This window comes from Podarcis cretensis, assembly GCF_951804945.1.
Source record: "Podarcis cretensis genome assembly, chromosome: 6".
NCBI classification, from domain to species: Eukaryota; Metazoa; Chordata; class Lepidosauria; order Squamata; family Lacertidae; genus Podarcis; species Podarcis cretensis.
This window is the reverse complement of record NC_137175.1, coordinates 56,742,872-56,764,472: the sequence shown is the minus strand read 5'-3', so window position 1 is coordinate 56,764,472 and position 21,601 is coordinate 56,742,872. Positions and strand designations below refer to the sequence as shown.

At 40.3% G+C, this 21,601-nt stretch overlaps 1 protein-coding gene and 1 long non-coding RNA gene across 2 annotated transcripts in view; one reads left to right on the top strand and one right to left on the bottom strand.

The window, feature by feature from the left end:
* LOC307218352 overlaps nucleotides 1–18,315 on the bottom strand; it is a 56,924-nt gene extending 38,609 nt beyond the window's left edge. The window contains exons 1-2 of the long non-coding RNA XR_013839937.1: nucleotides 18,245–18,315; nucleotides 14,338–14,473 (exon numbers count right to left, since the gene is read on the bottom strand). This is a non-coding gene — a long non-coding RNA (uncharacterized lncRNA). The remainder of the gene's footprint in view (nucleotides 1–14,337; nucleotides 14,474–18,244) is intronic.
* BEND5 (BEN domain containing 5) overlaps nucleotides 1–21,601 on the top strand; it is a 734,690-nt gene that overhangs the window by 177,354 nt on the left and 535,735 nt on the right. The gene's annotated exons all lie outside the window — the stretch shown is intronic.

Here is a 21,601-nt window from a genome sequence, read left to right as displayed (position 1 = left end):
CCTTGTAAAATCAAAATAATATTGTGTGAGTGGAGTCTTTATACTATTTTAGGTTAGGTATTGCTATACCCCCTTCTTTTTTGAACCTATAAAGGGTTTTATGAAGTAGCCAAGTTCTCTTGTTTGCATGAATAAAATTTAGTAGATCCCCCCCCCCCCAATTATTAACATGAGAAATGGGTATGCTTATTGGTGAGACTCGGAATAAGTAAAGAAGGTGTAGTAATAGCATCATTTTTGTTATAGAAATTGTCCAACCATGAGGATGTTAGCTTTGATAATTTTTTAATCTTAGTTGTTCAATCTTATATCGAGGGAGTAAAGTTCAATTTTTCTAGTTTGGATAGATTCTTAGGTATATTCACTCCTTATAGGTATTAAAAGTAGGCATTACAAAGTTTCAGGCCAGTTGTTTCGTGCCAATGCAGTTCTAGGTTTGGCCAGGTGAAGTTGACAGTGAATCCAAATACTTTGCCATCTATAGCAAGTTGGTGCATTAACAGCAGGTAATGAGGTTTCAGAAAGGAATACTCAGCATCACCTGTGAACATATGGATGAGTTTTTCCAAATAATTCAAAACCTTTTACATCACCATCTGCTTTTAATACCTCAGCTAAGGGTTCCATGGCTGTGTGGGGTGGGGTGGAGCAACAGAGGAAACGATGATCCCCCAGCCAATGGGAAATGCCGAAGAGTGTTCCTCATTCACCAGAACTTGGTCCAGTGTTCCATAGTATAAATTATACAGCATATCAACCCAGGATGCACTAATACCAAAGGAACATAGAATTGTAAAGAGATATTGCCAGTTTAAATGATCAGATGCCTTGACTGTGTCCAGCATCAGGAGAATAGTAGGTTCTAGATGTGATTGCCTCCAAAAAATTGTATTGATAATCCTTCTAATAGGGAAGGCTATTAGATCTTTGCTTTATGAATCCAACAAGGTCATGGTGGACATAGTTTGGCAAGGTTTTTGAAAGCCTACTGGCCAGTATGCCTGTAAATAATTTAGTATCCACATTAATCAATGAACAGATCTATAATGGGTTCTCACCCCAACTGTTTGGCATATTCTTCTCCCTGTTGCTCTCATTTGCCTTCAGCATGACTGAAGACAGGGTGTATATCCATTCAAGGAGTGACAGGGGGTCTGTTCAACTGTGGCAGGACAAAAGTGTAGTGAGTTCTTATCAGAGAGATACAGTTTGTAGATTATGCAGCCTTAACAGTGCACTCTGGGGAAGCCCAACAGAGGCTCATCAACTGTTTTGCCCAAGTCTGCAGGGAATTTGGACTTGCCATCAGCCTTATGATGACCAACATCCTGGGTCAGAACATCACCAGCACTCCACACATCAAAATTGGTGATTGCATGCTTGAGGTGATGGATGATTTTGTCTACCTGGGTTCTTTCATAATCAGCGACCTCTCCATCAATGCTGAACAGGACAGTTGTATTGGCAAGGCAGCTATAGCAATGGCTTGGCTCTCTAAAAGTGTATGGGAGAGTGCCTTGATGATGCCTTGATGATGTCACCATTACCGCTTTATTTCATTTTTAAAGGCTGTGAGCTGAAGCATCATGAACATAAACTGAACTTTGCATTCTGTAGTTGCCAAAGCAGGTGATAAATTAAACAAATATCCTAATGTATCTACTTGCTTTACAAACTGAATGGTTTTTCTATTGAGGGGCACTGTATAACTGATGAGCCAAATAGAAAATTTAATTTCTGTTTGAGTATCTTAAAGAGGTTGTGGTAGTACTCTACAACACCTTGTGAAAAAGCAGGTCAAATATTTTTGCCATTTTGCTACAAGCTTCCATAAGATCCAAGGTGAATGGTTTTAAATAAATTATGTGAAATATTTTCTTTTAAAGTTGAGTGGCTATGAGGGCACTTAAATAAAAAATGTTTGAATAATGTTTTTGAAATGTTGGATCTTATGGAAACTTGTAGCAAAAGGCAAAAATCTTTGACCTGCTTTTTCTTCAGGTTGTGTAGATTACTATAGTAACCACAGAAATTAATTTTTATCTCTGACTCTTCAGTTGTACAGTTAAATCTGGCCATCCTAAATCTTCCCTTCAGTTGGAAAAACCACTCAGTTTGTAATAAGTTTAAACTGATACATTGAGGACACATATGAGCCAATTTTACTTTACTACTATAACTTCAAATATAGAGTTTATATGTAATTATGAAAAATCAGATAGCATTGTCACATTTGATTGGTTTTCCTATGAAGATTTATTTTTATCCCAGCAAAGGAAGGATTTCTATTAAAACGAGGAGAGAGACTTACAATGAATAACTGTTATAGCTCCATTTGGTCTAGAACAATGAGTGTCTAATTCAAACTAGCAAGGAATGAGTGTTAACATTTTCAAAAGCACTTTAGTGACTTTGAAGTCTAAGTTCCATTGAAGTTCTGGCTTTCTGTCACACACTGAAAGCACTTTTGTTCTCTCAGTATTTACTTGAGGGTCAGGAGAGGAAATATAAGCAGTGCTTTTAATACTTCAAAATGAAAATGCCTCTTAATGCTTTCAATAAATAAAAGGAATGGACTGGTAAAGTGGTGGTATTCTTGTTGAGCCAAATTACAAAAGGCTCAACAATGTTCACTGTGGTTGTAAATGAGTAATATCACACATTCTGTTGTTGCTTTCAGCATTGTTCATAGTGTATACCCTTCTGTGCTCACTACCCTTTTCAACACAGCTGTGACATGTAGCTGTTACTAGAAAAAGTATAATATGACAGCTGTGTAGGCAGATGTTGAGATGTGAAGGAAACATCTCAAATTCTTCAGGGCTCATCCTGGAAAGAATTGATATCTTTAGAGAGGATACATCAGAAAAGAGTGTGATTATTTAAAATGCTGAGGATTTTTAAAAATTCAGTATTAATGCAAATTATGGTTTCCAAATAAATAGTCAAATGAGTCACAGCATGAATCTCTCTCTCTACAACTAGTAACCTTTTAAATATTACTATTACTTGACTTCTCTTTCATTGTGTGGTTTGACTTGTACTTTCTTGGGCATTCTTGTTTGCTTTATTCTCTGGTCAGGAGTACCTTATTCACTCTTTGCAGTCTCCTTGTGATACATGGTCCCCAAAACATATAACAAAAACCTCCACATAGATGGCACAATGTGAAAAGATTTTGCCTTCAGGCAGTTGGCATCGATTATTGTGCTTTCTGATCCCTGAAAGTTCTCTGGTCATATGATTTATAAACGTTTAACATTAAAAAGTAAAATCTCATCTATTCAACTTGTATCCCATTTCTCTCCCCTATTTGGTGACCCAAAGCAGTTAATACATTACATAATATATGTGAAATAACCATAAAACTAACAAGATAGAATTATATAAGATCAGCAATTATGGCCTATGCAAAATCCAGTATGCTTCTACGCATGTTCCAAGCCCTCACAAATCTCACTTTGAGCTAGGTAGAATAGGAATCGGAGCTTTTCCTGATGATCTCAGAGAGCAAGGAAATTAATACAATATGACTCAGAGATAAAAGTGGATCTGTGTGAATTTGTTGACCTCATAAAAGGTGAGTCACATAAAACCTATAGTGTGAGATTCACCCTAGGAACCCTGTGGGTGGAGGTCCTACACAAAGACTTTCACATATGCAGTGGGGGCTCTCTCTACTGCCCCTCCCCCCACATGTCCTCCCAAAATGGGATTGGGGAGGTTGAGAGAGCCCTTAGAATAGTGCACAGTGGGAGATGAGGGAGACCGTTCCATTTGATAAGCTGAAACGCTTGCGCAGGCACAATGTTTGTAACAGCATGAAGTTGAGTTCCACGGATTGCTGTTCTTTGACTCAAGCTTTCTTGCTCCAGTGAGCAACTTGCCACTGAATTCTACCCCAGCTGACGCCTCGTGTAAAATGTGTTGCCATAATCTAACCTAGAGGTTATCAGAGCATAGACAACATAAGTTAGGCTAGCTCTGTCCAGATAGGGGCCCAGTTGGGCCATCAGACAAAGCTGATGGAAGGCACTCCATACCACTGAGGCCACCTGAGCCTCACGTAACAGCAAAGAATCCAGAAGTAGCCCTAAGCTCCTTCAGAGGGAGGGTAACCCTATCAAGAGCAAGCAACCCCCCATCCATCCAGTCTAGGGAACCACCCACTAACAGCACCCCAGTCTTATCTGGATTCAGCTTCAGTTTATTGCCCCTCATCCAGTCCATTGGTGAGGCAAGACAATGGTCTAGCATATCCACTGCCACATCAGCAGTTGTAAAGGAGAAGTAGAACTGTTTCCTTCAAAAGCCCCTTGATCTGGTCTGCAACCACCCACTCAAGAAGCTCCCAAGAAGGGGAGATTGCCCAAAAGGGCAAGATTTTGCAGTTCCAGGGAGGGCTTCTGCAGTGGAGAAAAAGTGCCAAGAGCCTAAATCTCAACAGGAAGTGATCTGGCCATGACAAGGGACAGAAGTCAATATCCCCCGCTTTCAGATCACTATATTCCTCCCCAGCTGAGAAAACAATGTCCAAAGTATTGCCTGCATTGGGTTGATGACACGTTGGGACCGCCCTATGGTTGTCATGGCAGCCATGAAGTCCTGAGCCACCCCAAAGCTGGTCCCCTTGGCATGGAAGTTGAAGTCCCCAAAACCAGTAGTCTGAGAGTCCTCAACATTGCCTTTGAGAATAGCTCTGTCACCTCAGGCTGGGAGGCTACTGGACAGTGAGGCAGCTGCTAAACCAGCAGAATCCCTAATATGTCCCGAATACACAACTCCAGGAACACTCTAGACCCCCACTCAACTGGTCAGAGACCCTGCTGCAATCTCACAATGTATCTTTCTTTGAGTCCAATTCTAATCCCTGCCACCTTACTCCCAACACAGTCATTATCTATATCTTCCTGGAGTCCTGGTTGTCTATTAACCCTGCAATATATGGTACCCCCTCCCATCCCGTGACCCCTAGAACTGCCACCCTAGTTTTCTCACACAATGGATAAACTGCTTTGAGAGAGGTCATTCTTTCCTGCTTATTTAGTTTGTAAGGGATAGCATCTGTAATAACATCCATTTCTTGCCAAAGGCCAGCAGTGTGATTTTTCCCATATAGCTTTAATATGGACAAGGTTGACACGATGGAATCCCTATTTGTAGAGTTAGTATGTCCAGCTGTGCTGAGAATTGCAAACGTTGTGTAGCATTGCGAGAATATATTAAAAGACATATTGTACACTGTCTTTGAAATGTATCTGAGATTATGCATGACTCATCTTCCCGAGTTTTAAAAATAAGAACAGGAATAAATTATAACGGCATATGGTGCAAATGGATTTTGTAGTCCATAAGGGAAAGCTCAAGATCACAATGAACGAAAACAGTAACATTAAAAGTGTGTCATTAAAAAAATGACTGCAAGTTAAATATAATTTCTCACTAAGTATAATCATACAAGCACAATATTGTGTCCTGTTGCTTATCTTGCCTGTTTTGTGGCTAAAGAATGCAATGGAGAAAACTTATCTTTTATCACAGTTGTATCCTATTGTCCTCTTAGAAGCAAAATGTGGTGTGAGGGAATGGTCTCCCATTTTACCTGGTGGTGGGTAGAGCACTTCGTTGCTCAGTTTTTCTTTTGACAGGCTGGCTTTGATTTCTCTCCGATTTACTTTCCTATTTGTTGAAGTTACCTGCTAAATTGTTAAATTGCAGTGGGAAACTTTGTCTGCATTTTACAAATTCCCAGGCACTCTGCTTAAATACAGTTTTCACCCACACAGTTTCATTTGCACAAAAGTCATAATGGCAGAATATCAGCAGTTCCTACGTAGCTGACAATCCAAACTTGTAGTTCATAACTGGTGGCATTTCCCGAGAGAATGTCAGCAATGGCATATATATCTTTTGGTCTCAACCACTGCCACCCATTTTAACCTCTTAGTACAGATGATTGCTTGTAGGACTTTAATAACTTGTTGATTTTTGTGGAAGCGGAACAAGAGAAACTATTCTAGAAGAGTATGATGGAAATTAAACTGCAAATTTAACTAATCCGTGTACGAAAGCAGCAGGGAATAATGAATCCCCAGTAAAAACATCTGAAGAATACCTAATTGAAAAGCAGGGTTACAGAATTAGATTTACCACTGAACATTCAAATGAATAGTGTTACAAGTTTTTTTGGGGGGGGGATGGGTAGGGTGAATGCCTGGGGCCCCTTCTAATTATGGGAAAGCTGAGTTAGGTTCCTGGTAAGGTGATGGGCCCTTAAGGAAGTAGCTCTGTGCAAGACAGAAAATGGGTGGGGCCCCCTCCCTCAACTTGTGGGTAGTTAGACATAAAAATCCAGAGTTGTGAGCAGATAGTGAAGTGATGTTAGCTAGAAGAAAAGTATCAAGCTGGGAGAAGAGAGAGACAGAGTGATGTAGATTTTTGTTTGAATCCAGGAAAGCAAAGCTACTGGGGAAGCAAGGCGTTCTTGGGGTATTAATGTTGTGAGCCCCTCCCTTCATTGTAGGTTCAGGTTATATATATGTGTCAGTAAACCATACAGTGGTACCTCGGGTTAAGTACTTAATTCGTTCTGGAGGTCTGTTCTAACCTGAAACTGTTCTTAACCTGAAGCACCACTTTAGCTAATGGGGCCTCCTGCTGCTGCCGCGCCGCCGGAGCACAATTTCTGTTCTCATCCTGAAGCAAAGTTCTTAACCTGAAGCATTATTTCTGGGTTAGCGGAGTGTGTAACCTGAAGCGTATGTAACCCGAGGTACCACTATATATCATAAAGACACCACAGTTTCCACTGTGCCTCATTCTGAAAGAAACATGAAACCTGGGTAAGTGCCTGGAACCCCTGGAACAAACTGCTCAGAGATTGGGGTGGCATGCAACAGTATTCTTGGGCAAATGATGGTAGTGGCTTCTTCAATGCTATTTCATTCTTCCTATTGCTGCTTTGTCCTGGAACAGCCCTGCATTTTAAACTTATCCAAAGACATATGTAATTGCTTATTTGTCTTAGCACATATGTTTTCATGCTTCAGAAAAGGCAGATTTTTTTATAGCACTGCTGCTAGTCCTTGGAGAAGTTTGGTTGACAGTTAGAAAAATGAATAACTTTTAGGAGAAAATCAAAGAAATTTTGGTCCAGTTTGCACGCAGCATTAAACCAAACCACGGCTTGCACCAGACAAACCACGAACTGTAACCAAAGTTAGTTCTTGGTTTACTACTTGTGTTATGTCCAAATGTGGGTTCATGGTTTGTTTCCCCCAAACAAATCACAAGCCCACATTTAGACACAACACATTTGCACTAAGCCATGGTTTGGTTTAGTGTTATATGTGAATCAGAACTTTGTAACATTTGCTTGTGTTTGTAACTACTCCCACCCTGAACCTAAAGATCAACTAAGGTTCCCCGCCACCCCACTTAGTTTAGCAAAGGGAACTGCCCATATACTCAGCTGTTTTAGCTGTTACTTTCAAAATAATCCAGAAAGTATTGCCCACAAAGCATTGGCTTATTAAGAAGGCATTTGAGATCCACTCAGTGGCTATTTTCTGGCGTGCCTGCCAGATGCATGTTGAGTTTGTTTTCTTAAGCTTTTGGTGTATACCAGTGATGGTGTACACAAAATAGGGCTGTTAATTGTAAAGTATGATCTTATTTAGCATGCTTGAGATGTAGTGATCTGAATTACGCTGTATTTATTATTTAAACATTTTGTGTTTTATACTCTGCACTCTGAATGCTGTAATATCAATGTCATACATACCCCTATGCATGGATTAGATCAGGATGGGAGAACCTGCGGCCATCCATGTGTTGTTGCACTACCAGTCTCTTCATTCTTCTGTTATTGTATCTGTTCATATAGTATACATTTGTTTAACCCCTTTTTGATTGGTTAAGGGGCCCTTGAAACACTAACTTAGTCACGTGGCAGCTGCTTTTTATTACCACGAAGGCTTGTAGAGGCTGCTGCCTATTGGGACTGTTACAGTAAAAGGCAGAGGGATTGACAGTAGGGAGAACTAGAGCCAATGGCAAATGGAGCTTCAGATGACTTGTTAAGCCAATCCTTGACTTGGTTTAGCATGGCAGGCAAAAAAGGACCAGGGAGGAGTAAGGTAGGTATAAGCTTCTTTTCAGGAGCCTGCACATTCATGCAATCCGACTAAACTGAAGTTTGGCTTCTGCATATCATATGAACCAACATAGTAATGTGTTTCTTCATCTGTGCTTAGTTTTGTTCATTCTTAACAAAAAAAAAAAAAAAAAGCAGCTGGCTGGTGGTTGTTGTTGTTGTTTAGTCGTTTAGTCGTGTCCGACTCTTCATGACCCCATGGACCAGAGCACGCCAGGCACCCCTATCTTCCACTACCTCCCGCAGTTTGGTCAGACTCATGTTTGTAGCTTCGAGAACACTGTCCAACCATCTCGTCCTCTGTCGTCCCCTTCTCCTTGTGCCCTCCATCTTTCCCAGATTCAGGGTCTTTTCCAGGGAGTCTGCTCTTTCCATGAGGTGGCCAAAGTATTGGAGCCTCAGCTTCAGGATCTGTCCTTCCAGTGAGCACTCAGGGCTGATTTCCTTAAGAATGGATACATTTGATCTTCTTGCAGTCCATGGGACTCTCAAGAGTCTCCTCCAGCACCATAATTCAAAAGCAATAATTCTTCGGCGATCAGCCTTCTTTATGGTCCAGCTCTCACTTCCATACATCACTACTGGGAAAACCATAGCTTTAACTACACGGACCTTTGTTGGTAAGGTGATGTCTCTGCTTTTAATAATCCTGTCTAGGTTTGCCATCACCTTTCTCCCAAGGAGCAGGCGTCTTTTAATTTCATGACTGCTGTCACCATCTGCAGTGATCATGGAGCCCAAGAAAGTAAAATCTCTCACTGCCTCCATTTCTTCTTCTATTTGCCAGAGGTGATGGGACCAGTGGCCATGATCTTTGTTTTTTTGATGTTGAGCTTCAGACCATATTTTGCACTCTCCTCTTTCACCCTCATTAAAAGGTTCTTTAGTTCCTCCTCACTTTCTGCCATCAAGGTTGTGTCATCTGCATATCTGAGGTTGTTGATATTTCTTCCGGCGATCTTAATTCCTGCTTGGGATTCATCCAGCCCAGCCTTTCGCATGATGAATTCTGCACATAAATTAAATAAGCAGGGGAGGAAAGGGTTTAGCCTCAACACTGCAGTCCTCATGTGGATTCCTCCTCACCCCCACTGCCGTTGGTTAAGCAATAATGAGCTAAACATGTAAGACGTGCTACAATTAGTTTGGCCCAAAGGCACAACAGTGGTGCTGATCATCTAATTTGTTCTAAATAAAGCTACAGCTTGACTAAAAATATCCTTCTTTTTTCCTGAAGAATCATAATAGTATACACATCTCTCAACCAAATCCACAGTTTTAATTCCTAAAAATAAAGGGTAGCTCGCTGTTCATAACATAATCCATTAAATAGGTCTTGAACAATTTATTTTCATAAATGTTTAACTTCTTAAAATTATTGCCAATAGACAATGGTACATATATGAAAAGCTATATTCAGAATAACATTTTTTAATTAATTTCCATGAATGAGGCCCTATTAGATATTCATTCTTACAATGTTGTATTGTGTTGTGATGCACTTTGGCGAAATTAACTTGAAGAACTGCTCTTTGCAATTTTAATATTCCACTGGGTTTTCCATTCTAGAAAAACTCATTATTATACATGTACAAAGCTGAAAAGAAACAAGAGAGAGGCATATTGTGTGAATAACAGTCAAGGAAAAGAGACAGCTGGCATGATAATTTTCTAATAAAGCTTAGAAAAGGCTGCTGTGTCTTGGAGAAAAAAATGAAAGAGCTTTAATTTGAGTGTTCTCTTTGTTTGGATTTGCTTTGTACTAAAAAGTTTAGAATCTTATTCACACCTTTTATGAATGCTAACAAAAAACAAATATACCTTGTCAAAACTTTCCAGCAGCCATGTGTACAGAAAAAAGGGTGGCGGCAAGATAAAACAAGTGTCTCTCTCTTTCTTTCTTTGTGTACATGCAGGGGATGGGGCCTTCCTTGTAGTGTTTGGCTTTTAAAAGAAAGATATCTTCTTTAACTCGTGTCATGAAAGCCCTGTGCAGATGGCTCAAAAGGTATAGAGGTATGAAATGAGACTATGTTGATTGGAACTTATGCATAGGGGCCTCTATACATATGACCCAGGCTCTAGTCCAAACAAACAATCAGTACTTTGCCAAATGACTGGGAGTTCAGAACTTACAGGTACGTTTGTAGGCACACATTTTCTGACCAATGAATGGAGGTTAGGGGCGAAGCCAACCTAGACTGTGTGTGTCCCCATTTGCGTTTTGGGCTTTGGCGGCAGGTTTGTGGTCCCACTTTCCACTTTTTGTAGCCTTTCATTTGACTGCTTGTTCCCGAAACATAGCTAGTATGCAGCCTCCTCACCAAGGAATAGGCTGTGCAATGATTTTAGGGTTCTGGAACCAGGATGTAAAATGACACACACAGGCCTAATAAAATACAATCACTGGCAAAAAGAAGGGCTACCATGTTGGCTACCCCTGCATTAGAGGTTGGTGCTTCCTCATTGCCACCTTCTCCCCCCACCTGCCCTGAATGAAGACATCTGCCAGTATTTGGATGCAAGGTCCTTAACTTTACATTATTATTTTTTAATTCAGTGAATTTATTATTTTTTAAATACAATAGAATGTTATAAGAATACAAAAAACTCCAGATATAAATTAAGTCATACTTGCAACTTTATTAATCAGTAAAGATCTGCAACAAGCATTGAATAACTAACATTCTCCACAACCGCACAAGTACTCTGTAACTCACTGATAGCCAAGAGGTTTCACCTCAAATGCTGTGGACTCCATCTCCCATAAGCTTTAGCCAGCATGGCCACTGGTAATAGACAGTACTTTTCCCAGGGAGTACTCAACAGTACACAGTACCAGCACCTCTTTTTGTTAAAAAGAGTGGCACTTACTGTAACAACTTCATGGTGAGTACTGACACCTATTCTAGGGAAAAGCGCTGGTCATGGACAGCGGGAGTCAAGAGTTGTTGCTGCTGTAACTTGAGGAGATATGCCACTCTCCCTCAGTGTACTGGATCACACTTTATTGATCCATGCTTTTCATCATTTGCTCACCTTAAATTGAGCTGAGGGGGGACTTGGCTGCTCCCCCTCCCCGCTGCTGGCCAGCAATTGAGATGTGAAGTTTGCTTCATACCATCAGACAAAATCCGAGGTACATGTGGGAGTCTCTTTTACATTTTCAAACATACAGCTTCAACCTTAAGATTTGTAAATGAAATCTGGGCTTCTCTGGATTTCATAATGGGAGCTGATGAACTAAACATGGAGCCTAAATGCAGTCCATGGCCACATGCTGTCCATGGCCGCAGTTTTATGTATAGCATCCAGTTGTTTGTGTTTGTTTGTTTGTTTGTGTGTGTGTGTGCGCACACACAAACTTTTTGGCATCCACGGATATGCCAACACTTTGCTTTGTACGTTTGTACCTTCTGCTGATAGAGCTTTTATATCCTTCAGCATCCAAATAGTTAAATGATTTTTTTCTATTATTCCTGTTCAAAAAAATATGGTGGTTATTTTAAAATGATAACATAATGCTAATTATTGTGCGGTTGGGAGTGCACCTCACAATGTCCACTTGTTAATAGATAATAAATTGTAACATGTGAACCACAAGCCATTAGTGGATTCAATAGATTGTGAAGTACAGTTTAGAACCTTGTATTTACAAAATAGTGGTAGTTTCTATGGACCTTTTCAACACGATAACTTTGTAAAGAACATCTGAATTCCAGAAACTGCATTAAAGCATGCAGCCATCTGTGGAAGGAACCAGGACACTCAATTGAGGAGACAAATTAACCCATTAGTCCTAGTTTGATTTCCTGGAGTGTATTTGAGCAAAAAAACAGTGGAACTGACATTATCTCTGAGCCATCTCCTAGTGATGAATCTAATGAACCATCTTACACAGGAAGCTAAAATACACAGTTGGTATTGTATTGTCTTCTGTGACATCTAAAGTTTGAGTCATTTTTGTTACTGTAACTGTTTTCCTGAATTTCCTGAAATGATGGAACAAGGCTGTGAGATCGAGTCATTTATTTGAAATATGGGGGCTTCTAGCCTGAGGGATTCTGAATTCAGAAATATCTTTGACAAACTACAAGCATTCATCTGTCTTAAGGGTTCTACTTCAATAGAAGTGCATTGGCCTGGGCTGAAAGAGGCAAGTGATGTTCAGACATGAAATTGGGTTTGACGTTTCACAGAAACCACTTTTACTTGGAATAATAGCACAAATCCTTTCCCTGCACCTTTACTTTTTGCCGTTGCCCTAAAATTTGTGCAGCTGTTACTGTGTTGTACACTGCTAAATCAATACTGTATATTTTTGCATCCAATTTTGAACTTTGACTTTGAATTGCTCTTTATGTTCAAGGCACAATCAAGTGAAAGCACTGCACTGACCGTAGACACTCTACCACTTGTTACAGTAACCTGCATGCTGGTAGCTGAGCTAAAAGGTCTAGCAGCCTGAGTCACTGAGTGAGAAAATTGGCTTGATTCTTCTTCTCAAGATTTTTATGAATTTTAGTTTTTTATTTAATGTGTGTGTCTACACACACACACACATGCATCACTTCATTGCTTTTTTTTATAAAACACACCCTCAAAGTAGTTTACAAAAAGATAAAACAATAAAATCACTATTGTAATTTTTAATGAGAGAACTTCCCCCATTTACATGAAATGTGAACCTTAAAATATGCAATACAGTACAGAATACAACCCATTTAAACAGTTTTACAACATGTTTAAGGCAGAAATTATGTACTGAAAGTGAAAGTGACTGGCAGTCCCCTTCACTTTTGTGTAAGCCAGCCTTTCTCCACCTTCGGTTCCCAAGTGTTGTTGGACTACAATTCCACCATTCCTAGCCAGCGTGGCCAGTGGTCAGAGATGATGGGAGTTGTAGTTCAAGAATATCTGGGAACTCAAGGCTGTGAGATGCTTTTCTATGGCTTGAATTATTAAACTGTAAAATTTTCATCATATCACCCAAGAGTCCAGATTCTATTTTAAATTCTACATGTTGTTACTGCCTTAACACACTATAAACGTTTGCATACATGACGACCACTATCTTAAATAAAGCTGAATACATAAGTTTGCATTTGCAGGTGTTGTATTCCAAGAAGATAGTGGCAAGAGACATGGTGGCCCCTTTGTGTTTCAGCTGCCATGTTGTGGGTGGATAACACTCTCATTTTGCAATGCCACATCTCACAAGCTGCACCAGTGTAGAGAGAATCAAAGTCCCCACCCGCACCCTGGCATAAAGAAAACTATTCAGCCCATACAAGCCACTGTACATGAATGGCATACTGTATGGTAATAGCTTTCAAGTGGAGTGATCTGAGAAATCCAAAGTGTGTGCTCATATGTTTTAGTTACTGACTGCAAGCTGTGTTGAGTACCTTGCGGCAGAAAAACAGGATATACATAGAAACATAAACTATATACATTTAAAATGTCTCTCATGTGATGATTGTAATGTGGGTATGTGACCATATGTGCTCTTTATGCCTGATGAGTTAGTTTCCTATGCTTTTGATGGCTGCTGCTTCTGCATGAGGTTGTGCTAGTATTATTTAAACTCTCTTGGCTTCTGTACAAATTACTCTGATGTTTCACTTGAGGAGGAGCCCCCTCTTTTGCTTTGAATTTAATTTTACACAGGATTTCAGTGGCAATTCTAATCTATATCCATTTATCCCCATCACTTTGAACCTTGTGTACCAAGACCAGGTAAGAGCTAGTTGAGAGCTGCAATTTGTCTGCTGCAGCCAGGTACTATGCCTCTTAAAATACGCTTTCGGGCCTCCCCTGCCCCCATCCACAAACACCTTATTTTGCTTCTGAGCCAGATATCTATGCAAGCGAAAGCTACAGCTTCATGACTGATAGAAAAAGTGGCAAAGATTAATAAACTTCATGGATGGCTTGCAGTATATCAAAAGAAAAATGTATACAGAACTGCACCCATATTTTATCGTTGTTTGAAGGTATCCTTTCCTTAAAATGGTTACAAATGATGTAATTTGCACCATTACTGCTGAAACTGCTGCTCCAGATATGTTTCTTGTGCATTAGATTTTTGAAACTGGCATATCAGGAATTTTGTTATTATCATTCTCAGGTAATACTAAGCATCAGTCACATCACAGTAAGGTACTGATAAAAATTGGAACCTGAAAATAGAATGTGGGGTTCTGCTTTGCTGGCTTTGATGGTAGATGTAGCGTCTCTCCGACAGATTATATAGTCAATTTTACTGCGCTGGATTAGATGATTCAGTCACTCACAGCCACAGGCTTAATAGCATTTCTGTGGTGAAGGCAAACAATAACTGCTTTGAACTGGCGCTGGTAACATATATTAAAAAGCTCTGACATTTTTATCCTAAGAGGACTTATTAATAATTTAATGCATATTTCATACAAAATGGACAATGGCTATGAAAATGCTTTCCCCATCAGTGATTGTATTTTGATTACATGCCATGTCATGGTTGACTTGAATAATATTTGGTTACGTTGTTTCTTCTTGATTTTAGCTTTAAAAATACTGCATCTTTTAGTTACATATAAGGGACCCAATATAAAACAATATAAACTTCAATAGCTAAGGATGGCACACCAATAAAGGATAGCGGAGGTGCAATAAAACAAGGATTATTTAAGATGCCTGAACACCTTTGCATTATGACTTGACAGAAGCCCTGGGCTCTTCAGCAAAGCTGTGAAGATCTGAAGGTAGCTAGTGCGAGGGTGGGGAACCTGTGATCCTCTCAATGTTGCTAAACTACATTTTTCATCACCCATGACCATCTGCCAGGTTGTCTGGGGCCGATGGGAGCTGGAGTCCATTAACATCTGGAGAATGACAAAGTTTCCATTTCTGAACCAGTTTTATTTCAAGTAAACATTCCACACCAGCAACAGAAGGCATGGCTTCTGCCTTTCCCCTCAACTCTCCCTCTCTCTCTCGCTCTGCTTGCTATTGCTGTAAGAAGACACAGCGATTATGTTGTCAAACTGGTTACCATTTTGCATATTCTGCCTTGCCCCTGACTCAGCATCATTACAGGGCACTGTGAGGAAAAAATGGTGGCCATCACAGGAGCCAACTCCTAGGGGCTATGGGGGCTTCAGCCCCCACAACAAGATATTTGAGGGGGCAGGGCCCCCACAACAAGATATTTGAGGGGGCAGGGCCCCCACAAAGTTGATGGGCATTCCTATTTAAATGGTGTGTGCGCACTGCGTCATGTGATCGATTATGTGGGGATGGGCTTACCTGGTCCCCCCCCCAATATTTTATTCAAGTTGGCACCCCTGATGGCAATCACCAAAGTGGGCAGGGCAGGGGGAGGCAAAAATATTTTATTTTTTCAGCATTTGATGGCACACCATAAAGTGAAACTCTCTGGACAACTCACAATCAAACAAACAATGGTACCTAAATGTAGCAGAAACAAAACAAAATGAAAATACTTTGCAAAATGGTCTTTTTTTTCAGATGTGGGTTATAAAATTCTCAGAAATAGTATCAGAAAATATCTTCTCTGGCAAATTTCAGCTCAGTTCTAATCGGAGCATTCATTTATGATCATTTTAAGATTAGCACAAGAAGCATAACTGAGAAAAGGCAAGAATATTCAATAGCAATAGAAGTATAGCTTAAACCCTACCCTTTCCCTCACCACAACCAACCAATCAATAAAACCAGCCATAGTTGTTAAAAGAGCATTGAAGCCGGGACTGGGGAACTTGTGGCCCTCCCAAAGTTCATTGGACTCCCACTTCATCAGCTCCAGCTAGTATAGCCAATGGTCAGGGATGATGGAAGTTGTAGTCCAGCTACAACTTGGGAGCCACAGATTACTTATCCCTGATCTAAGCAAACACAAAAAGCAAAGGATGCTATGTAGGTTCTTAAGAAAAATGGCAAAATCTACCATAGGGTCATGCCTTTGTTTGATGTCACAAAGTAGTAAGCAAGCTTTTGAGTTCTCTAGAAAAATTCCTCATGTTGGATGTTTAGCAACTGTGTGGGCAGGGGTGAAAATGGTTTGATATTGAAACTATAGCTTTTGTTTTTTTGTTACAGTCCTAAAATGAAGTGTACAAGAGAATAGCAAACCTGATTGGGTGAAACTTTAGTAGGTCGTATGCAGATTCCAGGTTTCATTTAGCATTCATGATACAGAGAAATATGGTAATTTTTATATTGACAAATCTGGAGATTAACTTATTAGGTGGTGAACTAGTTAAAAAAAGTCAGTGAAAGCCAAATTGGATAGCATTACCTAATGGATAGGGAAACTATAACCATAGTCTTGCCATATTTCAAAAAGTAAAATTTCTGACACCCACAAAGTTGTTTAGCTTTTAGGAAACCACCCAAATTGTTTAGTTTCTTTGGGGAAGCCTAACCCCAAAATTGTGACTTAAAGCTTTTTGAGCTGTTTCTGCTTTTTCCATCATGTTGCCATACATCTGGGTTTTTCCCTGACATTTTGCCAATTTGTCAAAATTCCCCCCGATGCCATTTTTACACCCCCAAACCAGGACATGTTAGGAATTTTCCTGACGTATGGCAAGCCTACTATAACCATCAGAAAACAAAGACCATTTTCAAGTGGCAAAAATTAATTTTCCTCCGGTTAGCAAAATTTCTCTGCCCACAATCACCTGTAAAAGGTTGTATGTTATGTAATTGCCAGGAAGTTGGTCATAGATTAGGAGATTTGAATGTTCATTTTAGATTATATTGCACTGCAATGTTTGATTAAGAGTATGCAAGTGCTTACATGGTACAAGCTGAATTTTACTACAAAGCAGTATTGTTAAATATAGCTAGAGCCAAACTTAATATGATTACATTCCGAAGTAATTCTGTACTCAGTGCATATAACAAGAGTTTAAAAATTGGACTGTAAAACACATTTAGCTACATTTTAATTAATGCCAGTCTGCATAACACTATGCATTACTTGCTATGGTTTACACTGACCAAAGAATCAAAGCAAATTGGTGCACATAAAAAATACCCTGTTTTGCTTCGGGAGCAGGAAGGTAAGAGTACTGGAAAAAAATTCTTTAAAATTAATTGCACTCTTCACATATCAGTCTCTGTTTGAAGAGTGGAATACACATTTAAATAGATTTTTAAAATACCTTGTTATGAAGACTTTTCTATGGTTAAGAAATATGCATAGATACTCCTAGAGGAGTTGGTGGTGATCAAATGTAGTTTGTATGTGTAGCTTGCCTAATGAGACTAGTGCTTGCAGGATCCATTTCAAAATTGCCCCTCTTTTCCTGAAGGCCTTTCTGGGTTTTAATTACAGTATCACATATTTAGAAATTGAGTTTGTAAGTGCTGAAACACTTGGAGTGAAACATTTTTTTGTGGCATACAACTGTTTCCTTGAATGATAATGAATGTGTTGTATATAATTTTTTTAAGTGTCTTAATCTTACACTTTCTTACACTTGCATTCATACCTTGAAGGGGGTATAATCAAACTTTATGAAAACCGGGATAATTTAAAAGAATACATACAGCTTTCTACTCCCCCACCTCTGTTTTTATACATTAAGCCTTTTTAATGAATTCCCATGGTATTTGCAGCTCTATAAAAATAAACCTTTCAATTGCCATACAAAGATATTTAATATAATGGCCTCAAAGTATATAATATACTTAACATTAAGAGAACTCTTACTGTAAACTGCCATCATGGAACTGTATGCCAAGAATCCAGCTGGGCTCTATTCCAGAGTAGACAAACTGGAAATAATGTCAGCAGGACAGGAGTAAGATAGTTTAGGCATTTTGGTGAGGAGCACTTTGGTTAGGGGCTTGATGCATACAGTTGTGCTGAATTGTCAGAGCCCTGAGTAAAATTTGTGAGGCTCATGGGAAACTTGAGAAAATCTAGCTATTTAACACTTCTCAGTGCAGTTTATGGAGACATCTACAGTCTGCAACTCTATTCATTTTAGATGCAAAAGAATTATGTTAGTAAAGGAACTCGCTGAGAATCACTTCCTGAGTCCCTCCAAATTGTTCCAGATGACAGCAGCTCACCTTTCTTCTCACTGCTTTGGCTCAAAGAGGAACCAGTCTGATGGTAGCAAGGCAGCTGCTGTGGCTACATTTGCTCACTAGCTTACTGCAGAAGCAACTTGCCTTGTAGGGTGGAATCACCACAATAGTCTCCTGGCAACAGGGTCGCTGCCCCTTACAGACAGTGGGGGTGGAGCTACACATGGAGCTGGATTCGCTCACCCACACAGCCCCGATCTTACCCCTCCCAGTATGTGGCTGCAGCACTGCTGAAGGGAAGCTATTGCTATGGCTCCACCATACTGGCCAAGTCCCTCTTGACTCACCCTCTAGCATTTGTTTTCCATTGTATGGCAGCTTCTGCTATGGTGGAGCCAAAAGTTATTTCCAGAACTTTTTAAAATTGAAGTTGGGAGCTTCACAAAACTGCTCCTCACAAGTCTTTCTCAGCAGCTACCACTCGAATGTGTGCACTCCCAAGTACTGTCTGTGCTGTGTTTTTTTTTTTCTTTTGAGACCCCCGAGTAAGGGCAGGAAGCACTGCTCTCAACTGGATTTAACCTCACAATGATGGCTCCTGCCAGCAACCAAGGGTGTTCTTTCTTTACTTTCATTCCTTTTATGGTTCTTCCCTTCTTAATCACTGTATCCCCAACTCTGCATTTAGTAAACAAGGTGGTGTTTTGGCATGGTGGATTTTAGATCGTCCCTAGTTTATGCTCATCCTCCTTGCTTCTGCTATCCCATTGACTCAAGGAGGTGGAAGCAGGCAGATAAAGCAGCAATGATAGCAATTGCTTCTACTCCTCAGTCCTACTAGTGTGTGTCCAAGGAGCAAGTAAGTAAATGTTGGAAGCTGCCTTATACTGACTCAGACTTGGTCCATATAGCTCAGTATTGCCTACACTGACTAGCTATGACTCTCCAAAGTTTCAGGCAGGGTTCTCCCTCTGCCCTACCTGGAGATGCCAGGGATTGAATCTGGGACCTTCTGAGTGCAAAGTAGATGCTCTACCAATGAGCCCTTTCTCATAAAGTGGAAATGGCAAAGTGGAGCAGGAGCAACAGCAGCAATCACTGCCAACCTAGGAGAGAAGACCATCTCATCCATTCAGTTGCCCCAGTGTGTGTAACAGTGTATGTTCAGGACCCACAATAACCTGAAATTGGGCCTGTCATTTTGTTAGTCAAGTTTATCACAGAGTTTATGAATATATGACATTTCAGGGCTGGGAGCCAATGAAATAGACCCAAAGAGTCCCCTGAATATATGTCACCTTAACAATTATATAGCAGTCCCTTCTGCTATTATTATTACAATTTATCTGAGGAGGAGAGCTGACCTTGCATAGCTAGGGAATCATTTCAGATTCAGGATGTCAAGTGTAGTAAATTCCACACAGGTGATTTTGGTTCAAAGACTTAAAGCACTGATGTGAGTTTTCCAAGTCCCCATAGTAGTTCTCTGTCAGAAGTGATCTGGTGATTGCTGCTAACCCATCATACAGTATTTCTCAGTCTGGAATCAGTGTAAAATTTATGTCCAGTTACTTCCTAGTGATATCCAGATGCAAAAAATAATAGACACTCAGATGTGATTCATTTTCTCTACACCCCTACATGAATTTAAAAACACTTTCATAATAAAGTTGAACTAATGCTGTTAGGCAGCTCTGTGATTCTCATCTTCTCTGCTTCCTTCTTCTTGTTATCCTTTATGCCAGTGTTTCCCAACCTTGTGCCTCCAGCTGTTTTTGAACTACAACTCCCATCATCCCTGACTAGCAAGACCAGTGGCAAGGGATGATGGGAATTGTAGTCCAAAAACAGCTGGAGGCACAAGGTTGGGAAACACTGCTTTATGCTGCATTGGCAAGGTTACACTTGCATATAAAAGGACAAATTCTCACCTTGACAGCACAGTACCTACTGAGGGATGCTTGAGGAATTTGATCTTTGCAAATTCCTATGTGAAATAAGACCTGACCCACGGCTTTTGGACTACTGTGCAGTTCAGACCACAGTCATTCACTGTTTTTCACAGTTCTCTTTGATTATTTATAAACCATCAAAACTTGCAAATTACCATAGTGTTGTACAACAACAGATAAAAACAGTTTTCCAAAGAAAAATATAAGATTGTCAACTTATCCTTCCAGGATAAAACATCCAGCAAAATCTGTGAAATGGTGGAGCCTATCTAACTTCAAGGGGCAGCATGTTCCACAAGGCAGATGACATGGCAATACAGTTCTCAGCAGTTTAAACATAGCAAAATAAATCATTTAAATATATATTGGCAGGGTGGTGGATTTTTTAAAATAACAGATCAGTACTGAATGGTTGCAACCGCTCTACCAGCTAGAACTAATAAAAGGTGCTTCTAGCCACTGGGGGCACCTGGCCTTCCAGTGACAAATTTGGATCCCCAGGCTGCATACCTGCTGCTTTACTAGGAGTGAAACTTCTTTAGAAGTTCTTTAGGCTTCTTTAGGAGTATCCGTCCACCCCTTCACACAGTGAAAAATTAGCCATGCTCAGGACCCAACCAGTCAAAACTCTTCTAGGCTTAATAAGCCCAAAGGGACAGAGATCAATGGGGCATGTGGTGAGCCATAGGGATTCAAGCACCTTATTTACACAATCAGGTTGCATAAACTGAAAGTGATCCCATAGCACATCACAGGTGGTGGCATTAGACGCTGGTGGGGACATCAGTAACAAGGTCTCTCAGTGTGCCGCCAGTTGGTCATAGTGGTTCTTCAAGGGTTCCAGGGGTCATTTCCTCACAGTCAGAATTGAGCAGGCTGCCTTGTCAATTCTACTTGCATGCATACACCTACCCCTTGATTTATTCCTTAAGAATATAATTTTTACCTTGGGGACCAGGCAGGGGCCTAGAGCCAGGGACCCCTGAATCAGGTTCTTGTCCCTTGCACCCCCAGAAAAAACTGTTGGTTTCCTGTACAACCAGGAACAGTGCCAGGCTATTAACCAGCAGCCTTTCTACATATCCTTCACTTTTTGATGAAGCAATTTGTTCCCTCGGAGCTCTCTCCACTCCTGCCTTGTGCCCTGTGGACTTCTCATCAGGAGCAACACACACTTTTCCTCTTGGGCACTGAGGGGGAAGGGATGTTGATGATGTTCTGAAACTCTCAATGGGGCGGGATCCCCCCCCCCAGGTTATTCATTAATTACTAGTCCTTGAGGTGCTTACTTTCTCCCTACTGAAATATCACTTCAACTCACATTCCGAAACTATAGAACTGCTATGGATACTTTAATCAGAGTGGTATGGTACAATGAGTATATGCAAAACCTTGTTGCAGTTAGAGGAGTTGTGTTTCAGCGTCTCCCTTTTAAAACTTTCCCAAA